The 23714-nt window shown below is 35.9% G+C and overlaps 2 pseudogenes; both read right to left on the bottom strand.

The window, feature by feature from the left end:
- Positions 1 to 1880: 1880 nt before the first annotated feature.
- On the bottom strand, positions 1881 to 7429 carry LOC149244664 (putative GTP diphosphokinase RSH1, chloroplastic pseudogene; annotated as a pseudogene).
- Positions 7430 to 7454: 25 nt separating this feature from the next.
- LOC149244663 (putative GTP diphosphokinase RSH1, chloroplastic) overlaps positions 7455 to 23714 on the bottom strand; it is a 108101-nt pseudogene continuing 91841 nt past the window's right edge.

Genomic DNA, 23714 nt, shown 5'->3' with positions numbered 1-23714 from the left:
ATAGCAAGAATGACATGATCTTTCCATAACCACCCTCAATATATTAACCATGTCAATTCACTAGGGATTTGTTCAATCATCCACATATGATGATAATCGACATATTTGATAATCAAACCTATAATCATAAGGTAAGAAGTCATCATCATTATGTGACACAGTAAGCCATGTCTCCAAATAACCATCTCTTCAAATAGATATGTCTTCATGAAACCTGCAATAACACCATTTTCTTGGCCAACCAACATTATTTACCAATGTGTAATTTGAGTAATCATCCATGTATCAACATAATATGTATCCATCATAGAGATATCACTATGTGTCTAGAAAAACATGAGCTCACAGACATTTGCCAAGCTTTCTTGATACCATCAACAAAAGTAATCTTCAACCATTTGAGAGCCAAGAACTATACGAATCCTTATCCATAACTGCACCGTATGAAATTTATGCATCTTTGAAGGAATGATGATAACAACATAAAATAAATGACACTTATCAAATAATGAAGTTGTGTACCCAAGTTTTATTCTTCTCCTCGAACTTATGAAGATCACCATGTAAGCAACATAACTATACGCATCATCAAAAGAGTCATCCACGAATCTGATCAAAGGCATCAAAAAAACTAAGTGTCTCAAGCAAAGTATCATTTATGATTTCATCATAGGCAATTCATGACTGCAACATAGAATTATGTATCATCTAAAAATTTCAACAACATAAGCATCATCACCATCATTAGGTACTAAGCACTTCTAATCATAATGCTAGCAATGCATTATTAGAGCCATAACATATTCTCCCCCTGAACCTATGACAACTATTCACTATTAGATATGATCATTACATATATCACTAGGAATCATTAAGGCATCATCATCGACTAGTTATACATCAAGTCATCAAAAATTTATGAGGGTCAAAAACACTTCTAAGTAACATCCATATACTTTAGTCATCAATCATCAAGATAGAAAAGACAATTGATAAGAGACTAAACCATATCAGACCCCTTTTCAGAGTCTGTCCCACAACTTCTTCATCAATCCAACATATACGCGATTATGCAGCCTCTAACTCGCGTATATACACAACTTGTTTTCATACTATCTGTTAGAGCCTAGATTTTCCTCAGGCTGAAAAGGCAAGCTTCTAGGTTCAACATCAAACAACGCTCAACCTCGTAGCTGGCCCTACAAGGACAGGAGAGGGCTCTCTCCGGGTCAACTCAGTAAAAATACTCAATAGGGTCTAAGATGACTTAAAATGAGAACTGATTTTAGGCTAGTAAATAGATATGAAAGAGAGGTAATTGATTGAATGACTGAATTTTCTGGGCTGTATGGGACCAAAGGACAACAAGAGCTAAGAAATTAAATCAAAGGTACAGATTATTTCGTGAGGCAAGATAGGCATGAGGTTTCGCAATCAAACTGAAATGATATGGAGTGGACAGACTGTTGAGAAGCTGAAAAGGGAATGTATAATGAATCCTTTTCAGATAGAAGAAGACACACAGAGGGTGAAATTTTTGCGAACCTACCTATGGTTTTGTGCATGATTTTGGCACATGGTATTGGACGCGATGGTTTTTCGGTCCATGGTATTGGATGCTTCGGCATGTATAAATATGTATTGTAACATTGAAAGGAACATAATGAAAATTCAAGCTGGTAGTCCCGGTTTTGGGATCCAGGGAAAAATCTCTGTGCATATGTGTTTTATGGGTTATGCTCTCGCATTGTTTATTTTCTTTGTTTAAGAATTCGTATGCAGGTAATTTCTGTACAGGGTTAAAACCTACAATGGAAATGTTCCCAATGCACCGCACGTTGTGGGTGCGCCACACCTCCTCCCTCAGAAATTTCATTATCTTATGATGGGTGCTTCGAGTCCTTGCATATTGTAGCCACTATTGATGCCGATGGAAAACTATTTTTGCTTGAGAGACCATCATAAGTGATAATCTCCACAACTTTAGCATTTGCAAGCGCATGCATTGGGGACACAAGATTCCCATTAACTTTTGCAGCTATCTTTTTTTTGCCAATATCTGTATGTACTTGATAAGCATAATCAATAAATGTTGCACCCAAAATTCTTTTTTCCTCAGAATGTTCCTTTTCCTGCTCTTTGTTTAGCTGTTCAACTCTTCTTTCAAGTCAGCAAATTTATCTAGATTTATATACATGAAGGATAATGTTTCAAGCTCTGACTTGGTTTGGTACATCCCTAACAACTTAGCTAAAGGCGCAAAAAATATTCAATGTTTCTGAAGCGATGCTACGTTGTTTATGTGGCAGCATGTGAGGCAGAGTACGCATGTTGTGTAACCAAGCTTGGAAACCTTTCTTTCTCCTTTGACAACGCGACGTACAACTGGACCAAATTCTTCTTCTATCCTTTCAAAAGTAACAACATTATTGTCTTCCACAGTATCATGTAAGAGGCCAGCTGCAATTGATTCCCAATCTAATTCAAGCTCGCCAAGGATACGGGCAACTTCTACTGGATGTATGATGAACGGCTCCCCACTTCTCCGCTTCTGCCCATCGTGAGCTTCAAAGGCTAACTTAAGAGCATCTTTGACCAATCACAGATGTGCAGATGACAGATATGAAATAGTCGGTTTCAGAACCTCCCACAGTGTTTTAACAGTAACTGTATTAGGATATTCTAGATTGGAATTAGATGAATAGCATGCTCTCCATCTCATATGAGCTCTTGTCCTTAACCTTAGTCTATAAGTCTTCAAATGAGTAACATTGTCAACATGCTTGCTACAAGATTCTCCCGTGAAAGGAATGTCATCACTACACACAAAATATCTAGCACATCGATGACTTCTATTTCTTTCCCCAGCTTTTCACAGTCCATCACCATCTGCTGACGAAGGTCGAGATTGTGTTGTGCTAGCAAAAGATCCACTCAACACCCTCAATGCGTTCCAAGCACATGATAAAATGCTACAGTCAGATCTGCTACCTGTATAACTTTACAAACATTCACAGCCTCAAAAGATACTATACAGCAACAGTTCCATCCACGTCCTCAGTGGAAATTTTGCTTTCATTGATAAAATCAACAAATTTCACTACACATTCCTTATCCAATTGCACCAAACACTGTCCAAAAGCGTTTCACAGCCTTACAAATTTATTTGGAGCAAGGAATTCGAGTTTTTATAGAGCAGAGGCAAAAATTTTCTGTTCCAGCTCTGTGCGCCGTGCACTCTGCCCAGTGCGCCACGCTCAACATTTCTCCATAATTCCAGCCTTTAGACTCAATTTTGCTCCTCCACATTTCACTTGGGCTTCTTTGATATCTTGGGCATGTAGATGGGTTGTAAAAACAATGGATTTACCTTACATAGTTGAGAATTTGATTTTGCTTCTTACAAACCCACTATTTGAAGACTTTGACACTTCTTACAATGAACTCTGTTTTTTATCTTGGACTGAATAATGAATCTCTTTGTTGTATTTTGCAGGGATGGTAGCGTGTCTTAGCGAAGGATAACCAAGGCTACAGTTGAAGTAATTCATGACGGAGGACCTCTAAAAAGACATACTCATTACAAACAATCAATTTGAAAAAGAAGAGGAATCATCCTTGAGCATTATTAATGATGAAAATCAAAAACTCCCTCTAGCCTACAAGTACTATTGAATCACTTTGAGAACAACAATTTGCAAACCCTAGACCTAATGACCAAATTGACTCTTTGCTTATCAAGCGGTAAAAGAAGATTGTAAATGATTTCAAGACCATCTTAATGAACTTTAATAAATAGAGCTGAGTTAGCAGGACATGGCATAACGGGTAAATGAGTGACCAGGTCCTTCCGTCAGAATATGGCATGCCCCTAGTGGAATGCAATTGGGTGAATTGAGCGAGACACCTAAAAATTAAATGCAAAAATAGTTTTGATCTATGACGGAGGACTGACAAGACCGACTCTAACATTGGCTCCAATGGGGATAGTAGCTCCAGCTCCTTGGAGGTGCCAAGAACTGCAGATGTTTGGGTGAGCAGATAGTGCCTACGTCCATTGGGCTATGGAGTCCATTGTTTTGACAAACAACACAAGACTTTGTCTCATTTATTGACTGAAAATTTGACTAAATTTTGAAACTGAAATGACTGAAAGACTTGACTCAACAGACCAAACATAAATGACTTATGACTGACTTAAAACAAAAGCTTTTGAAAAAGGCAGTAGTCCATCAAGATTTGAAATCATGATGATAACCACCTGTGTTTCTTACAAGACAATATACCATCAAACTATATAAAAATGTCAATGCAACCAATCAAGTAGATGCCTTCTTGATTGATTCCCCTGATCAGATCTTCTGGTCAACAGTAGATACTTGTAACTGGGCATCCAAAAATATAGTCAATCATGATCTTCTTCATCACTGAATACTGCAATAATGACCTTCACTGCTGGCTGCAACAGATTTTCCATTGGATCATGAAGAACATGAAGTTTGTCCTCTTGCTGAAAGAGAAAGGTGTTTTTCTCCTTTGATTCTAATCTTTCCTCATCATGTACTTTAGTAAAAATGTGTTCCTGGTCCTCAAATAATTCTGAACAAGTAGATGAGCAAATTTCCTCTTCGAAGAACATTTCATAACATGAAACATATGAAGAAGAATTTGAAAGGGGATCCTGAATGGTTTGATCTTCTAAAGTCTGAATATATGGTAGGTCATCTTCATATGATATGACAGCTAGATTCTCATTACATTCATCAATCATGAGAAACGAAATTTTAGATGTTTCGTGAAACCCAACACTATCACTTCTATCATCTACCAATGTTTCATCCAAGGAAACTTTTTCACTTATTTGAACAAAATTCTCATCTTGTTGTTCATTTACTTGACCTGACTGGATCACCTCTCTATGAAGGCTTTGTTATGATGACATGAGAACAGTTGGATCCATAACTCTGTCTTCTTCATTCTAGATGATTTCAACAGTAGATTTCTCCTTCATAAGATTCAGCACATGGTATTCTTGGTCATCACAAGCTGAATCTAGATCTGAAATAGTTGTCTTGACACTATCACATTCTGAAATTAGAACTGGACTTCCTTGCATGCTGTCTTCTTCTATGGACAGATCTGAAACGACACTTTTTCTTTCATCACTTTCAGCCATATGGACATTTTCAACCTGCTGATCTATAAAAATGATTACAGGACTGCCATCCTTTTTAGAAGAGGAAGAAGTTCCACCATCACTTTCTTAACCATGTGCACACTGTAGATCTACCTTAACTTGAGTTGGAACATGACTGTTCAAGAGTTGATCTATCTCATCTTCAGATAGAGGAGATAATACTTTTTGTTTTCTCTTGCTCAAACAGTGATTGTCTTCATTAATTTCAAGTGAAGGATTGTACAAATTTTCCTCATACTGCTGATCCATTTCATGTAATTCCCATTGACTGTCAAGATGCAAAATTCCTTCATCTTCCACCATACTAAAATCTTGATCCTGCTGCAAATTTTCCTGATTTTTTTGATAAGTATCACTCTCTTTATGCTGTTGGAATGGATTTTCATACAGGGCTTCCATGATCTCATCATCCATGAAATTATCATCCTCGTAATATTTCTCAAGGATTTCAATAAAAGTAGAAGCATGTTTGCAATAGTTCTAAACTAAATCCAAGGATGGATATGATTCTTTATACCTTTCAAAAAATATTGCATGAAAATCTTTTAAACAATAAATAGAAGCAGGTGCCAAACATTCATACCAAGATCGAGCTTCATCTTCCAAAGTAGCCATAAACAATTTCATCAAACAGTCTTCAGGAAAAGTTATCTTTAATTTATGCACATGAATGTGAACTTTCACCAGATGAAGAGCAGCGTCATTACCTTCCGCATTTCTGAACATAGGCAAATTCTTTGACCAATCTACCTTGGGCATTTTATTTGGAAAACCTGGGATATGATCTCGGCTCATGGGAGCGTATCTTCTTGCAATCTGATCCATCTTGAAAACCTTAAAGCTACTAATCTTCCTACAGTGGAGTCACCATGAAGCATTGATCTTTGGATTTTTCAGTGAATGAAGTTGCCAGGTGAATGATTTCAGCCTTCTAATGTCTGATCGTTTTTCACCATCAACCATCAGATTTGAACTTGATACATGTACTGGGGAAATTAACAAGTTAGATGTTACGTTTACAAGCTAGACTGGAGATTGACTGAAGCAACATTTATCTACTTCCGCTAATGCAAAGCAAAAGCGTTTCGAAGGCTACCTGGCATAACTTCAGGCTCCATCTGTAGCTTATAAAACAAATTACATCAACAAGAAAACCATTTTCTTCCCCAGTATGGTCGCCACTATGTTAGAGACTAGATTTGCCTCAAGCTTAAAAGGTAAGCTTCTAGGTTCAATGTCAAACCACGCTCAGCCTTGTAGCTAGCCCTACGAGGACAGAGGAGGGCTCTCTCCGAGTCAACTCAGTAAAAATACTCAATAGGGTCTGAGATGACTTAAAATGAGAACTGATTTTAGGCTAGTAAATAGATATGAAAGAGAGGTAATGATTGAATGACTGAATTTTTTGGGCTGTATGGGACCAAAGGACAACAGTAGCTGAGAAATTAAATCAAAGGTACAGATTATTTCATGAGGCAAGATAGGCATGAGGTTTCACAATCAAACTGAAATGATATGGAGTGGACAGACTGTTGAGAAGCTGAAAAGGGCATGTATAATGAATCCTTTTCAGATAGAAGAAGACACACAGAGGGTGAATGTTTTTCCCAGGTAGAGCAATAAACTGAATTCTACCTTTCTTACTTAAAAAAATTCAGCTGGAAATGATTATGAATGAACTGAAAACATAACAATTTACTCATGAAACAGTAAGAAGAACATATGCTAAACTCACATCGCACGGATCTCAGGAATCAGAGCTGCATCATTTCATTAAAATCTCTACGAAAACTATACAATGAAAGCACTGGGTTTGTCCTCCACACTGCTCCTAGAAACTCCAACCTTTTACAAAGGCTTTACAATACAATAAATAGACTCTTCTACGAGAAAACAAATCAACCAAAAACAAGTGTTTGTTTCAACAGGACTGATAAAGATAGAAAAGAGAATAGCGTTCCCCTTGAAATTCTCTAATGACCAACTATAAAAGACCAAATCTGGAGCGTAGACCCTTTGAAATGCAACTGAAGTCATAAATAGGAAATCGAATCATATTTCTCTGCCACGGTGGATATATACGTTTAAATTTAGCTTTTTGGTTTTGGACTTTTCACCTTCCCTTTTCCGTTTAATAAAAATTGATTCTTCATAGAAAGGATTTTGAACTAAGCTTTTTCCTTTTAATAAAGGAGAAAATGTGTCAATAACCGATCCAACTGGCAAGTCCATGCGTTTTTTAGTGATGGGAGTGAGTTTAGGTGTTTCTCGAGTTTCCTGGCTGTGTGCACCGTGCGCAAGCCCAGTGCGCCACGCCATGTGGGTGCGCCGTGATAGTGTAATTTAACACTACGGAAATGTGCCCAATGCATCGCGCGCTGTGGGTGCGCTGCGACTGCTCCCTTAGAAATTTCATTATCTTATGACGGGTGCTTCGAGTCCTTGCATATTGTAGCCACTGTTGATGCCGATGGAAAACTATTTTGCTTGAGAGACCATCATAAGTGATTATCTCCACAACTTCAGCATTTGCAAGCGCATGCATTGGGGACACAGGATTCCCATTAACTTTTGCAGCTATCATTTTGTTTCCAATCTCTGTATGTACTTGATAAGCATAATCAATAACTGTTGCACCCAAAATTCTTTTTGCCTCAGAAAGTTCCTTTTCCTACTCTTTGTTTAGTTGTTCAACTCTTCTTTTCAGGTCTGCAAATTTATCTAGATTTATATACATGAAGGATAATGGTTCAAGCTCTGACTTGATTTGTTACATCCCTAACAACTTAGCCAAAGGTGCAAAAAATCTTCAATGTTTCTGAAGCGAGGCTACGTTGTTTATGTGGCGGCATGTGAGGCAGAGTACGCATGTTGTGTAACCAAGCTTGGAAACCTTTCTTTCTTCTTCGACAACGTGACGTACAACTGGACCAAATTCTCCTTCTATCCTTTCAAAATTAACAACATTACTGTCTTCAACAGTATAATGTAAGAGGCTAGCTGCAATTGATTCCCAATATAATTCAAGCTCACCAAGGATACGGGCAACTTCTACTGGATATATGATGAACGACTCCCCACTTCTCCGCTTCTGCCCATCGTGAGCCTCAAAGGCTAACTTAAGCGCAGTTTTGACTACTCACAGATGTGTAGATGACAGATATGAAATACTCTGTTTCAGAACCTACCACAGTGTTTTAACGGTAACTGTATTAGGATATTTTGGACTGGAATTAGATGAATAGCATGCTCTCCATCTCATATGAGCTCTTGTCCTTAACCTTAGTCTATAAGTCTTCAAATGAGTAACATTATCAACATGCTTGCTACAAGATTCTCCCGTGAAAGGAATGTCATCACTACATGCAACATATCTAGCACATCGATGACTTCTATTTCTTTCCCAAGCTTTGCGCAGTCCATCACCATCTGCTGACAAAGGTCGAGATTGTGTTGTGCTAGCAAAAGATCCACTCAACACCCTCAGTGCCTTCCAAGCACATGATGAAATGCTACGGTCAGATCTGTTGCCTATATAACTTTACAAACATTCACAGCCTCAAAAGATACTGTACAGTAGCAGTTCCATCCACGGTCCTCAGTGGCAATTTTGCTTTCATTGATAAACTCAACAAAATTCACTACACTCTCCTTATCTAATCACACCAAACACTGTCCAAAAGTGTTTCACAGCCTTACAAATTTATTCGGAGCAAGGAATTCAAGTTTTTATAGAGTAGAGGCAAAAAAAAATTGTTCCAGCTCTGTGTGTCGTGCACTCTGCTGAGTGCACCGCACTCAACATTTCTCCATAATTCTGGCCTTTCGACTCAATTTTTCTCCTCCACATTTCACTTGGGCTTATTTGATATCTTAGGCATGTAGATGGGTTGTAAAAACAATGGATTTACCTTACATAGTTGAAAATTTTATTTTTCTTCTTACAAACCCACTATTTGAAGACTTTGACACTTCTTACAATGAACTCTATTTTTGATCTTGGACTGAATAATGAATCTCTTTGTTGTCTTTTGTAGGGATGGTATCATGTCTTAGCGAAGGATAACCAAGGCTGCAGTTGAAGTAATTCATGACGGAGGACCAATAAAAGGACATACTCATTACCAACAATCAATTTGACAATTTCCCTGAGCATTATTAATGATGAAAATCCAAACCTACCTCTGGCCTGCAAGTACTATTGAAGCACTTTGAGAACAACAATTTTCAAACCCTAGACCTAATGACGAAGTTGAATCTTTGCTTATCAAGCGATAAAACAAGACTGTAAATGATTTCAAGACCATCTTAATTAACTTTAATAAACAAAGATGAGCCAGCAGGACATGGCATAAGGGGTAAATGAGTGACCAGGTCCTTCCATCAGAATATGGCATGCCCCTAGAGAAATGCAACTGCGTGAATTGAGCGAGACACCTAAAAATGAAATGCAAAAAGAGTTTTGATCTCTGACGGAGGACTGACAAGACTGACTCTAACACTATCAGCATATAAGAATTGGAACCCTAAAATTTTATACTTTCAGTTCCTTCTGAGTCTGTTCTGACTGTACCTAGTCCTAGAACTTTTTTTGAAGCATCAGTTCCAAGAATATCATTAGCATGATGGTTCTTCATCAGAGAATCCAATTTTCTCTTGTCTCCAGTCATTTGATGAGCACATCCACTATCATCTTTGTCTTGGAATGAGAAGAGAGAAAGATCACACCTTATCTGATCTTCATTTTCTTGATTCTTGGTGGATTCATGTTTTTTAGATTTTCTGATATAAATCTACTTATTTGATTGCTTACCTATACTACTAGTGTAACCCCTTATTATTATTAGTGTGACCCCCTTATTATATTGTTGTTCCCATGTAGTCCCCATATTGTTATTATTATGCCCCATAGAAGTCCACTATTGTTATTATTGTGCCCTTACATTATTATTTTTATGTCGACTCTGATTATATTATGACCCCTTAGACTCATCTATATAGAAAGGAGGTCTTGTCATTTGTATCATCCAAGAATTGTCGATTTGTGTAATGTAAAGGAGGTTTCCCCCTCGAAGAGGCTTATTTCTAAGGTGTTGATCTATTTTTTATATCTTTTTGTGAGTTGGTTTCATAACATTTGGTATCAGAGCTTTGGATTCTATGGTTTCGCTGCTCCAAATGACTTTTCGTGGAATTTTTGCTATAATCTTTTTTTTTTGTGACATTTTAGACAATAAAAAAGAACCCATTTGAGATGAAATCATTTTTAACCCCGTGTATGAATTTTAGATCTTGTCTCGCTATATTGTCAGAGATATGATATGAGGAAGTTATGTTTTTTACAAGCTCCACAATTCCATCTCAAACAGGTCATCATGGAATTGTCGCTATAATTTGTATTCTATGAAGTTTTATATTCTAAAATTAAAACCTATTTGAGCCAAAAACTTGTTGACACTCGGTCTCAAATTTCAAATCTCGTTTCACTATAGTTTCAGAGATACAGTCCAAGACATTTAGGGTTTCAACATGCTCCCGAATTACATACCAAAAAGGTGACATTGGGAAAATCGTCATAACTTTCTCTTTGAGCATCAGATTGCAATTTCGTAAAATGTAACAAAAATCAGATGGAGGGTAGTTTGTTGGGCATCATTTTTAGAAACTAAGGTCAAAACAGTGACACATGGAACTTTGTACAATTTTTCTCTATTGAACCATTCTATAATTAGGTCATCGCGGTAGATTGGCCTTAACCCTTTCTTCGGGAGTCCAATTGTGATCAGACTTGTAGGGTTTGAAAGAGGACTTAGAAGGCTATAATAGACCAAAATTTCATAATTTAAAGATCCAAAATTACAGAGTTACAGTCGTTTCAAGACCAAGCTCCTAAAATCAAGAAAAATCGATATGAGGAAGTTTGATGGCAAGGATTCGGTAAATTGGATACTATAGATGGAGCGATATTTTGATCTACATGAGGCACAACTGTTCCAAAAGGCACATATTTCATCTTTATATTTAGAACCGAATCAATTTTTATGGTATAAAGGGCTGTGTTCTCATAAAGCACTTGTCACTTGCTCAATTTTCACAGAAGAAATGATAGCACATTATGAGGATACAAAGAGTAACACCTTCTTTAGCCAATTGATAAATCTCAAACAAAAGGGTTCAATGGCAGAGCACATTAAGGACTTTCAAAAATTGAATATAAGGGTAAATGATATTCCAGAGAAGCTAAGGATTGATGTCTTCATAGGGACTTTAAAGGATAACATTCAACATGAGTTTCATCTTTGGGAACTTGATTCATTGAAGAAGGCATTCAGGTGGACAAGAAAAATTGAAAGACAAATTATGGAAACAAGGAATCCCACCACTCATGACTATAATTATGGAAGTGTTTTTTCTCCTAGCCTTCCACAGCCTACAAGGTTTACACCACAATAATTGGAAGAAAAAATAGAAAAAGGGCTTTGTTACAATTGTGATATAAAATACACTAAAGGTCATAAGTGTGCTAAGAAGAAACTATTTTACATAGATTATGAAGAAGAGGAATAAAAGGATCAAGAAACATAAAAAGAAGAGGATATACACCAGGCACCATCCATGGAGAAAGAAGAAATGAATCTGAACATATATTGTAAAGCATTCGCAAGAATCACCACTCTTGAAACTCTCAAGATAGAAGGACATATCAAGAAGAAAAAGGTTCAAGAAGTGAAAGATCACATCGAGAAAGAAGAAATGAATCTGACCATATCTTGTAATGTATTGGCCAGAATTACCACTCCCCAAACTATCAAGATAGAAGGAAATATCAAGAAGAAACATGTTCAAGAAGTGAAAGATCACATCGAGCATCAAGAAATGAATCCGACCATATCTTGTAATGCATTGGAAGAAATTACCATTTCTCAAACTCTCAAGATAGAATGACATATCAAGAAGAAAAAGATTCAGGCAGTGAAAGATCACATCGAGCATCAACAACAAGTTCTCCAACTTTTAAAGGATAACACCACTTTGGTGCATAATCGAATGAAACAACAGGAAGATCAACATCACGGTGAAATGAGTTTTGATGTAGGTGATTGGGTATTTTTACGGATAAATCTCAAGCAAGCTATTTATGAGAAGGAAATGTTGGCAATACTACATGCACTTAAGAAATGGTGACCTTACCTAATGGGAAGACACTTCAAAGTAAAAATGGATCATGATAGTCTTAACTATTTTTTAGAACAAAGATTATCTTTAGAAGAATAAAAAAAACGGGTCACAAATATGCTATGTTATGACTTTGAAATCATATACAAAAAAGGGAAGCAAAATGTTGTTGTAGATGCACTCTCAAGAAAGGATGAGGATGTGGAAGCATTGTTTTGTGATATTTCTATTATCCAACCAGAATGGATAAAGAAAGCAAGGGATGAATGGAAGAAGGACAAATAAGTGTGGCCACTCATTCAAAAGTTGCAGAAGATCCCAGTTCAAACAATATTTCCAGAACTTGATGAGGGAGGAAAAATGATATTGGAACCTAGAGCAGTCATAGAAACAAGAACCTGACCGCTACGAAATCGAACAATTTCAGAGTACCTCATCATGTGGAAGGAATTACCCGCTGAAGATTCCACATGAGAGGACAAGAATTTTACACAGAAGCATCCAGAACTACTCAAGCATTGAGAACAACACCTTTTGAAGGAGAGGGGCATGTTAGGTCCCTATAATACTAGTGTAACCCCTTATTATTATTAGTGCAACCCCCTTATTATATTGTTGTTCCCATGTAGTCCCCATATTGTTATTATTGTGCCCCATAGAAGCCCACTATTGTTATTATTGTGCCATTACATTATTATTGATATGTCAACTCTGATTATATTATGACCCCTTAGACTCCTATATATAGAAAGGACGTCATGTCATTTGTATCATCCAAGAATTCTTCATTTGTGTAATGTAAATGAGGTTGGCCCCTAGAAGAGGCTTATTTCTAAGGGGCTAATCTATCTTTTCTATCTTTTTGTGAGCTGGTTTCATAACATCTTATACGTTTCATATTCCTTATAAAGCAATCAATGGCTTTATGACCAAACATACTGCAAGAAAAAAATGTCCCTTAAAGTACCTAAAAGTTGATGATATTTCTGTGTGACGGTTATTAGCTTGAACCATTCTACTTCTGCATCTGGCTACAACATGTCCAAAATTATGACATATAAAACATTCAACATTATTCATCAGAGGAAATAATCGATTAAGACTTCCATAGTCAAGAGTAAATTATTTTCTTTGAAGACTTTCTTTCCTTGGTTGTTGATGGGGTTGACCTCTTATCTACTTGTTGAGCATTTTAGATTTTGCATTATAATTCCTTTCTTGAGTTTGTGAGCTAGATTCAACTTTAACTGTTTCATGAAAACCAAGACCGGATTTAATGGTAGGAGACCTCTGAATACTAAGAATATCATCCAAAACCTTAAAACTATCTTGAAATTGTAAAAGTTTATCCTTTTCTTCTAATTTAACTTTTAGGATATTTACCTCAACCTGATATTGCTCTTCCTTTTCAAGATACTGATTCTTCATGATTTCTTCAACTTTTCTTCCTTCTTCCACTTGTTGGCTTAATTTGAGAACCTGATTTTCTTGTTCTTCAAATGCTTGAAGTAGTTATTCATTATTCTTATTTTATTTTTTAAGATCTTCTTTTAGAGATACGACCACAACTTCAATACATTCATAGTAACTGGTTCTTATAAGTTCCTTGATTGTTGTATCCTTTTCATTGACTTTTATATTCCTTTTCTTTGTACTATTTCTTTAGTTTGTTTCCTTCCTCCAACTGAGTTTTTAACCTGGTAATCTCTTCTTTGTAGGTACACTCCCTTTTGTCAAATAGATCTTGTTGATCTCTAATTTTGTCTGTGAGCCTTTTAACTTCTGCCTCTATATTTCTTTCACTTTCACACATAAGAGAAAATTTGGTTGTTTCACTATCACTTCCATTATCATCAATATTGTATGAACAGAGAAATGTATCACCAAAAGACTAAAAATTTGTACCTGATAATTGTTTTGATTGTTCATCTTCAATCTGAAGTGATTCTACATCTGAATTATTGCTTCCACCTAATAGCCAATTGTCTCTCCTACTGTCATTGTTCCTTTGAGATGTCTTCTTCTTCTAGGGTGCTTTCTTCTTTTGCTTCTTTCCCATTGTTGCAACAGATCTCCTTCAAGCAATCAATTTTCTGCCAGAGGACCTACTCTAATACCAATTGTTGGTAATAATGGTGAGATGGGGGGTGGGGGTGAATCAATATTTAAAGATCAAAAAAATTTTCCATTTCATAATCAGATTTGTATACACTACTTCAGTGAAGGGAACTTGCGTGTGTATGCAATTGTTCTTAAGGAAACCAACGTATATCTAGTGAACTTATGATTTAGTTATTTCATCATATGTTGATCTTTAATCAGTGCATGTGTACTTTGTTAAACATTAAACAATAACCATGTTCAGTAATAACAGAATAAACCATCACACATAAGAAACACACATGAACACCAAAATTTAAGGTGGAAACCTAATACAAGAGAAAAACCACCTATTGTTGTTGTTGTCTCTATCTTCTTTTTAATATAAAGAATAATCTGCTTACAATCTTGTACTAGTGCAAATGCATACCAATACGTACGCATGACCCTACAGAAGGGAAAAACCTTCTCTCATTCTCCAAATTCTACTGGAAGGGAGATACAACCCCTCATCTCTTGTAATGGCTGATATGTTTACCAGTACATAGGTGCCAACCTACAAAATTCTACTACCTTCACTCGTTCTCTAGCTGCTACTAGAAGGGAGCTCCAACCCCCTGATCTAATCACCATTCACTATTGGCAAGAAGCTTCGACTTTCTCACTTAAGGCTCCAACCATCAGTATCCTCCAAGGACCATGTTACAAAAATTTTAAGAGTACATACTCCTGATACACAGCACTACAATATGAAGGCCACATTTCATCAAATTTTCAGACTGGACCCATTAGTAACATTGAAGCTAAAAATCAATCAATACTGCAATGCATCCATCAAATAAATTTGCATCAACCAATCTCTTAAACCGAATCATCAATCTCTAAATCACCACAACTGAATCAATCAATCACCTAAACCTATGACATATCTGAATCACCCAATCATCAATTTCTGAATCAATCACAACTGAATCAATGAATCATTGAAAACTCAATCAATTGACACTTAATCAAAAATTCAACCAATCAACTGGAATAGACAAATCACTATAACTAGCACACAAATATGAACCCATAACACTGCATCAACAACCAGAACCAACTACAACCTCAAAAATCATGTCAGAATGCATACGCTACTTCAATGAAGCCAACCTGCATGTATACACTACTTCCTTTAGCCCAACTTGTGTATAGCTCTAAAAATACTAAATCATAAAACCTTGAACCACAAACTGTACAAATCAGTGACATTCTGAAGATATACTATCAATTTACAAAGTTCTAAATAGATAGTAGCAAGGATCACCCTTCTTACTCAAACAATCAATCAACTAGACTCAATCTCCTTATACAATCAATTTTACTTTCAGATCAAATGAAGACATCATTAACAAACAACAGTTAAAAAAACATTGATAAGATAGATCAGTCATCTCTGAACAACAATATTTTCTTCTGCATACGAAACTTGATAGTGTCGAACCAACGTGTATACACGCCTTCACCAAGGCGAACCAACGTATATATATGAAAATGCTAACTTATAACTTCACAGTTATTCCAGACTTCAGACATACCCACATCATCACATTTAAAGGGTAAAACGTGCGTTAGCATTTAGATATAGCCTATCCATTATTAGATCACATAATGATAAGTCATTACAAGTCTTATGATCTTGATCCATCATTAGATCGCATCCATCATCAAACACTCAGGTGCATACTTAGTTCAAATCAAGGAAAGCATTAGAAACCCATAACATGCATATTTTCTCTTGATCCAACTCTTCATAATATATTCATTACTACCACTCCTTATCCCTGTGATATTCTCCTCCTTATATAGTTTTAGCCTTTCTCAATACCTCAAACCAAAACAACACTTAGAGCCTATGGTATTCTTGGACAAGATCAAATAACCATAATTCCACTCAATATTGTGGTTAATAACATGGCATGGACCCTTCGTATTCATTAATATTAATTTTCCTTAATTTTCCATCCCATACATGTTTTTCCTCTTGTGAAAGTGCGTGCATATGTATACGCTCTTTTTGTTAGGTGAACCCGCTTGTATACGCTACTTGGACTAGGTGAACCTGTGTATATAACTTGAAATAACTTAAAACATTATTTTTCTTCAATTGCTTGATTCTAATCTGTAATCCTTTGTCCCATCATCTTGTTCTTTTGCGCCATTACTCTGTTACCTTTGAATAGACCTGTTACAATGTGCGTTGTCATCATACATCACTTCTGAACTGATTCCTCTGAACTGTCTAGCATTTTGTCACAACTGTAAACATAACTGCCATGTATTCTATCACATCCTATTTATACCTTTATCAAGTAGTCCATTCATCAAATATGTTTTCATCAGGGACAACTCATTAGCTGGGTTGCTTATCAAGGACACCACTAACACAATCTCCCTGTATCAAACCTTTAACCATTATTCTATTCCATCATTTAGTCACCTCTGATATTTGTCCTGTATATTCATCTAGTTACCATATACACATGAGTTATCATGCTACAAGTGAGGTGCCATCAAGGACAACACATGCATCATAATTCCAACAATCTCCCCCTTTGGACTTGATAGCAACTACTTTGGTGTTTGGTCACCACAACCTATAAATAACATCAAGACAAGCACCAAGCTTTTCAAAACATCAAGCTACTCTCCAGACACCGATCTCCAAACACCATTCTCCAAATACCAAGCTACTCTCCCCCTTTGGAATCAAGGACAAAGGCCTAACTTACCAATGTTAAACGAATACCTTTGTATCTGAACTACTCATTCTCCCCCTATGCACATGCTGATTTTTCTGATCAAACTCCCCCTTTGTACATGTTGAGATGCATTAGACTATTCATACTCCTCCTAAGCACATCTAGAGTATGCATAAATATTTTCAATAGAATAACATGATCCTATAACTTAACTCTGTGAGTATGACCTTCCTATCACCAAAGACTCATACATACTTTACTCACCCAACCAAGTGAGGATATACCAAATTTGGCTCATCCATCCAACCAAGTGGGTTTACATATTTAACATGATCGTAAAAGTCCATACATGACTAAATATGACAATTATAACATCATAGGTATTTACATGACCTTCACATAAAATGATATACATGACAGTTATAACAAATACCAAAGATCTAAACAATAATATGATAGTTATCAACAACTATCATACACCATATATGATCAGCACCATAAGTGTATTTCAACAGCATCCAGAACAACTACATGTATATGTCCATCACCAGTTTGCAAGATAAGCCAATGTACCTTTAATATTGTCTACTTGTGACAAATTATGCCACATATATATACCAACTCATCTTCTTTATCTTTATCTAGATCAACTTGCTCCATAGCCTTCCATGAATCAACTAAGCATATGTCATATCTCCAAGCCATAATACAAAACAATTCACATCATATCATATATGTGTGTGTGTGTGTGTGTGTGAAACCACCATAGTCATCATATATGACCATAATATCATCATTGTCGTAACAAGAATGGCATGATATTTCCATAACCACCCTCAATATGTCAACCATGTATCTTCACTAAGGATTTTTTCAATCATCCACATTTGATGATAATCAACATATGTGAGAATCAAACCTATTATCATAAGATAAGAATTCATCATCATTATGTAACTTAGTAAGCCATGTCTCCAAATAGCCATGTCTTCAAACAAATATGTCTTCATGAGACCTGCAATAACACCATTTTCTTGTCCAACCAACATTATTTACCAATGTGTAATTTGAGTAATCATCCATGTATCAGCATAATATGTATCCATCATAGAGATAGAAATATGTATCTAGAAAACCATGAGCTTATAGAAATTTGTCAATCTTTCTTGATATCATCGACACCAGAAATCCCCAACCATGTGAGAGCCAAGAACTATATGAATCCTTATCCATAACTGCACCATCCGAAATTTATGCATCTTCAAAGGCATGATGACAGAAGCATAAAAGAAATGACACTTATCAAATAATGAAGTTGTGTACTCAAGTTTTATTATTCTCCTCGAACTTATGAAGATCACCATGTAAGAAACGTAAATATATGCATCATCAAAATAGTTATCCACAAATCTGATTAGAGGCATCAAAAGAACTAAGTGGCTCAAGCAAACTATCATCTGTGATTTCATCATAGGCAATTCATGACCGCAACATAACATGATGTATCATTTCAACAACATAAGAATCATCACCATCATTAGGTACCGAGGAATTCTAATAATAATGCCAACAGTGCATTATTTGAGCCATAACATATCCTCCCCCTGAACCTGTTCCAACTATGTACTGTCAGATCTGATCATTGCATATATCAATAAGAATAATCGAGGTATCATCATCAACTATTTATACATCAAGTCAACAACAACTTATGAGGGTCAAAAACACTTCTAAGTAACATCCACAGAATGTAGTCATCAATCATCAAGATAGAAAAGACAATTGATAACTAATTGAACCATATCAAACCCATTTTCTGAGTCTATCCCATAGCTTCTTCATAAATCCAACATATACGCGACTGTGCAGCTTCTAACTTCCTTATATATCCAACTTGTTTTAATACTATCATCGTATGAGAATCAGAAACTTGAAATTTTATACTTTGAGTTCCTGCTGAGTCTTTTATGAATGTACCTGGTCCTAGAACTGTTTATGAAGCATCAGTTCCAAGAATATCATTACCATGATGGTTCTTCATCAGAGACTCCAATTTTATCTTGTCTTGAGTCATGTGATGAGCACATCCACTATCATATTTGTCTTTGAATGATAAGAGTGCAAGATCACACCTTATCTAATCTTCCTTCTCTTGATTCTTGGTGGATTCATGTTTTTCATATTTTATGATATAAATATGCTTATTTGATTGCTTATATTGTCTATGAAGATCCATAGACTTGTCCCTGGATACTTTTTCTATATGCCCAAACTTGCTACAAGCATAACATCATATATGTTTCATATTCCTTATAAAGAAATCAATGGATTTGTGACCAAACATATTGCAAGAAAAACAATGTCCCTTAAAGTACCTGGAAGTTGGTGATCTTTCTATGTGATAGTTATTAGCTTGAACCATTCTACTTCTGCATCTGGCTGCAACATGTCCAAAATTATGACATATAAAACATTCAACATCATTCGTCAGAGGAAAGAATTGACTAACACTTCCATAGTCAAGAGTAAATGATTTTCTTTGAAGACTTTCTTTCCTTGGTTGTTTATGGGGTTGACCTGTTATCTCCTTGTTGAGCATTTTATATTTTTCATTAGAATTCCTTTCTTGAGTTTGTGAGGTAGATTCACCATTAAAAATTTCATGAAAACCAAGACCATATTTGATGGCATGAGACCTTTGACTACTAATAATATCAACCAAAATCTTAGTACCATCTTGAAATCATAAAATTTTATCCGTTTCTTCTAATTTACCTTTTAGGATATTTACCTCAACCTAATATTGCTCTCCCTTTTCAAGATACTTCTTCTTCACGATTTCTTCAACTTTTCTTCCTCTTCCACTTGTTGCCTTAATTTGAGAACCTCATTTTCTTGTTCTTCAAATGCTTGAAGTAGTTCTTCATTCTTCTTATTTGAATTTTCAAGATCTTCTTTTAAAGAGATGACCACAACTTCAATACCTTCACAATAACTGGTTCTTTCTATAATTTCCTTGGTTGTTGTATCCTTTTCATTCACTTCATTTCTCAATGATGTCACTTCATCCTACAACCTTTAACTTTTATCTCCCTTTTCTTTGTATTGTTTCTTTATTTCGTTTCCTTCCTCCAAATGATTTTTTAACCTCATAATCTCTTCTTTTTAGGTACACTCCCTTTTGTCAAATAGATCTTGTTGATCTCTAATTTTGTCTGTGATACTTTTAACTTCTGCCTCAATGTTTCTTTCACTTTCACCCATAAGAGAAAATTTAGTTGTTTCACTGTCACTTTCATTATCATTAATATTGCATGAACAGAGAAATGTATGACCAGAAGACCAAAAATTTGTACCTGATAATTCTTTTTCTTTTTTATATTCAATCTGACCGAATCTGAATGCTTGCTTCCACCTAATAACCAATTGTCTCTCCTGTTGTCACTATTCCTTTGACATGTCTTCTTCTTTTGAGGTGCTTTCTTCTTTTGATTCTTTCCCATTGTTACAACAAATCCCCTTCAAGCAATCACGCTTTTGCCAAAGGACCTGCTCTGATACCAATTGTTGGGAATAATACTGAGAGAAGGGGGAGGGGGGGGGGGGGGGGTGGCGGCGGGCGGGGTGAATCAGTATTTACAAATCAATAACTTTTTCCGTTTCATAACCAGATTTATATACACTACTTAAGTGAATGGAACTCGCGCGTGTATGCAACTGTTCTTAAGGAAACCAACGTATATCCAGTGAACTTATGATTCTGTTAATTCATCATATGTTGATCTTTAATCAGTTCATCAGTACTTTATTAAAAATTAAATAGTAACCATGTGTAGTAATAATGAAATAAACCATCAAACATAAGCAGCACACATGAACACCAAGATTTAAGGTGGAAACCTAATGCACGAGAAAGCCACCTATTGTTGTTGTCTCTATCTTCTTTTTAATATAACGAATAATATGTCTACAACCTTTTACTGGTGCAGAATCATATCAATATGCAAGCACCCACCTACAGAAGGCAACAACCTTCTCTCATTCTCCACATTCTACTGGAAGGGAGCTACAACCCCCTCATCTCTTGTACTATCTGATATGTTTACCAGTACATAGGTGCCAACCTACAGAAGGCTACTACCTTCACTCGTTCTCTAGCTGCTACTGAGAGGGAGCTCGAACCCCATGATTTAATCACCATCCGCTACTGGTAGGAAGGTTTGACTTCCTTGCTTAAGGCATCAACCCTCAATATCCTCTAAGGACCACATTTCATAAATTTTCAGACTGGATACTCCTGGTACACAACACTGCAATATGATGGCCACGTTTCATCAAATTTTCATACTGGACCCATCAGTAACATTGAAGCTGAAAATCAATCACTACTTCAATACATCCAACAAATACATCTGCATCAACCAATCACTAAAACCCAATCATCAATATCTGATATAACTGAAACTCAATCATCAATCTCTGAATCAAGCATAGCTAAATTAGTCAATCACCTAAACCTCTGACATATCTGAATCACATTATCATCAATTTCTGAATCAATCACAACTGAATCAATAAATCACTGAAAACCCAATCAACCGACACTTAATCAAAAATTCAACCAATCAACTAGAATAGACAGATCATTATAACCAGTACACAGATCTAAACCTAGAACACTACATCAACAACCAGAACCAACTGCAGCCTCAAAAATCATATGTTGGAATGCATACGCTACTTCAATGAAGCCAACCTGCATGTGTACACTACTTCCGTTAACCCAACCTGCATATACCTCTAAATAAACTGAATCATAAAACCTCCGAATGAAAAACTATACCAATCGGTGACATTCTGAAGATCTATTATCAATTTATAGAGTTCTAGACAAATAATAGCAAGGATCACCCTTCTTACTCAATCAATCAATCATCCAAACTCAATCTCCTTATTCAATAAAATTTACTTTCAGATCTAATGAAGACATCATTGACAAAAAACAGTAAAACAACATAACTGATTAGATAGATCATTCATCGCTGAATAACAAGATTTTCTTCTACATATGCAACTTGGTAGTGTTGAACTAGCGTGTATATGTCCCTTCACCAAGGCTCACAGTTATTATAGACTTTAGACATACCAAGATCATCACATTTAAAGAGTAAAACATGTGTTAGCATTCATATCTAGCCTATCCATTATCAGATCACATAATCATAAGTCATTTCTAGTCTTATGATCTTGATCCATCATTAGATCTCATCCATCATCAAACACTGAGGTGCATGCTCAGTTCATATCAAGCAAAGCATCAAAAACCCATAACATTCATATTTTCTTTTGATCTAACTCTTCATGAGATATTAATTACTACCACTCCTTAGCCCTTTGATCTTCTCCTCCTTATATAGTTTTAGCCTTTCTCAAAACCTCATACCAAAATAACACTTAGAACCTATGGTATTCTTGGACAGGATGAAGTAACCATTATTCCTCTCAATATTGTGGTCTAATATCATGATATGGACCCTTGGTACTCATTAATATTAATTTTACTTAATTTTGCATCCCATACGAGCTTTTCCTCTTGTGAAAGTATGTGCATACATATACACTCTTTTTGTTCTGTGAACCCGCTTGTATATGCTACTTGGACTAGGTGAACCTGCGTATACAACTTGAAATAACTTAAAACAATATTTTTCTTCAATTGCTTGATTCTGATTTGTAATCCTTTATCCCATCATCTTGTTCTTCTATGAAATTACTCTGTTACTTTTGAATAGACCTGTTATAATGTGCGTTGTCATCATACATCACTTCTGAACTGATTCCGCTGTACTGTCCTACATTTTGTCATAATTGCAAACACAACTGCCATGTATTATGTCACATTATATTTCTAACTTTATCAACTAGTCCATTCATCAAATAGGTTGTCATTAGGGACAACTCATTAGTTATGTTTCTTATCAAGGACACCACTAAAACATTCTCCCTATATCAAACCTTTAACCATTATTCTATTCCATCATTTAGTCATCTCTAATATTTGTCATGTATTTTCATCTTGTTACCATACACAAGTGAGTTGGTCTTCTACAAGTGAGTTTCCATCAAGGACAACACATGCATCATAATGCCAACATCTTTGAGTCACAGTGTTATTTTTCTTGAAGTAGTGGGCTCACTAGGAGGTGGATCAATGGGATACATCATACCTTCTACATCAAGCATCAGTTCATTAGATGGAGGTTCATCTAGTTTTCCTGTATCATTGTCATCATTTTTCTTCCTAGAGATAGGAAGATCTCAGACTTTCCTAGGAGAAGAATCTCCATTGAAAGTGACATCATGAGTTAATTCAACTTCCCTTTGAGCAAGCACATAGATTATATATGCCTTCAAAGTTTCAATGTAGCCCTCAAACGTTCCTTTCTTCCCAAATGCATCTAGTTTGTTTCTTTTCTCTTTTGTCACATGAAAATATA

This window comes from Pinus tabuliformis, chromosome 8 (genome assembly GCF_031772625.1).
Source record: "Pinus tabuliformis cultivar Carrire ecotype Pingquan chromosome 8, CPIR1, whole genome shotgun sequence".
NCBI lineage: Eukaryota > Viridiplantae > Streptophyta > Pinopsida > Pinales > Pinaceae > Pinus > Pinus tabuliformis.
Note: the sequence above shows the minus strand (reverse complement) of the source record. Positions and strands in the feature narration are given on the sequence as shown.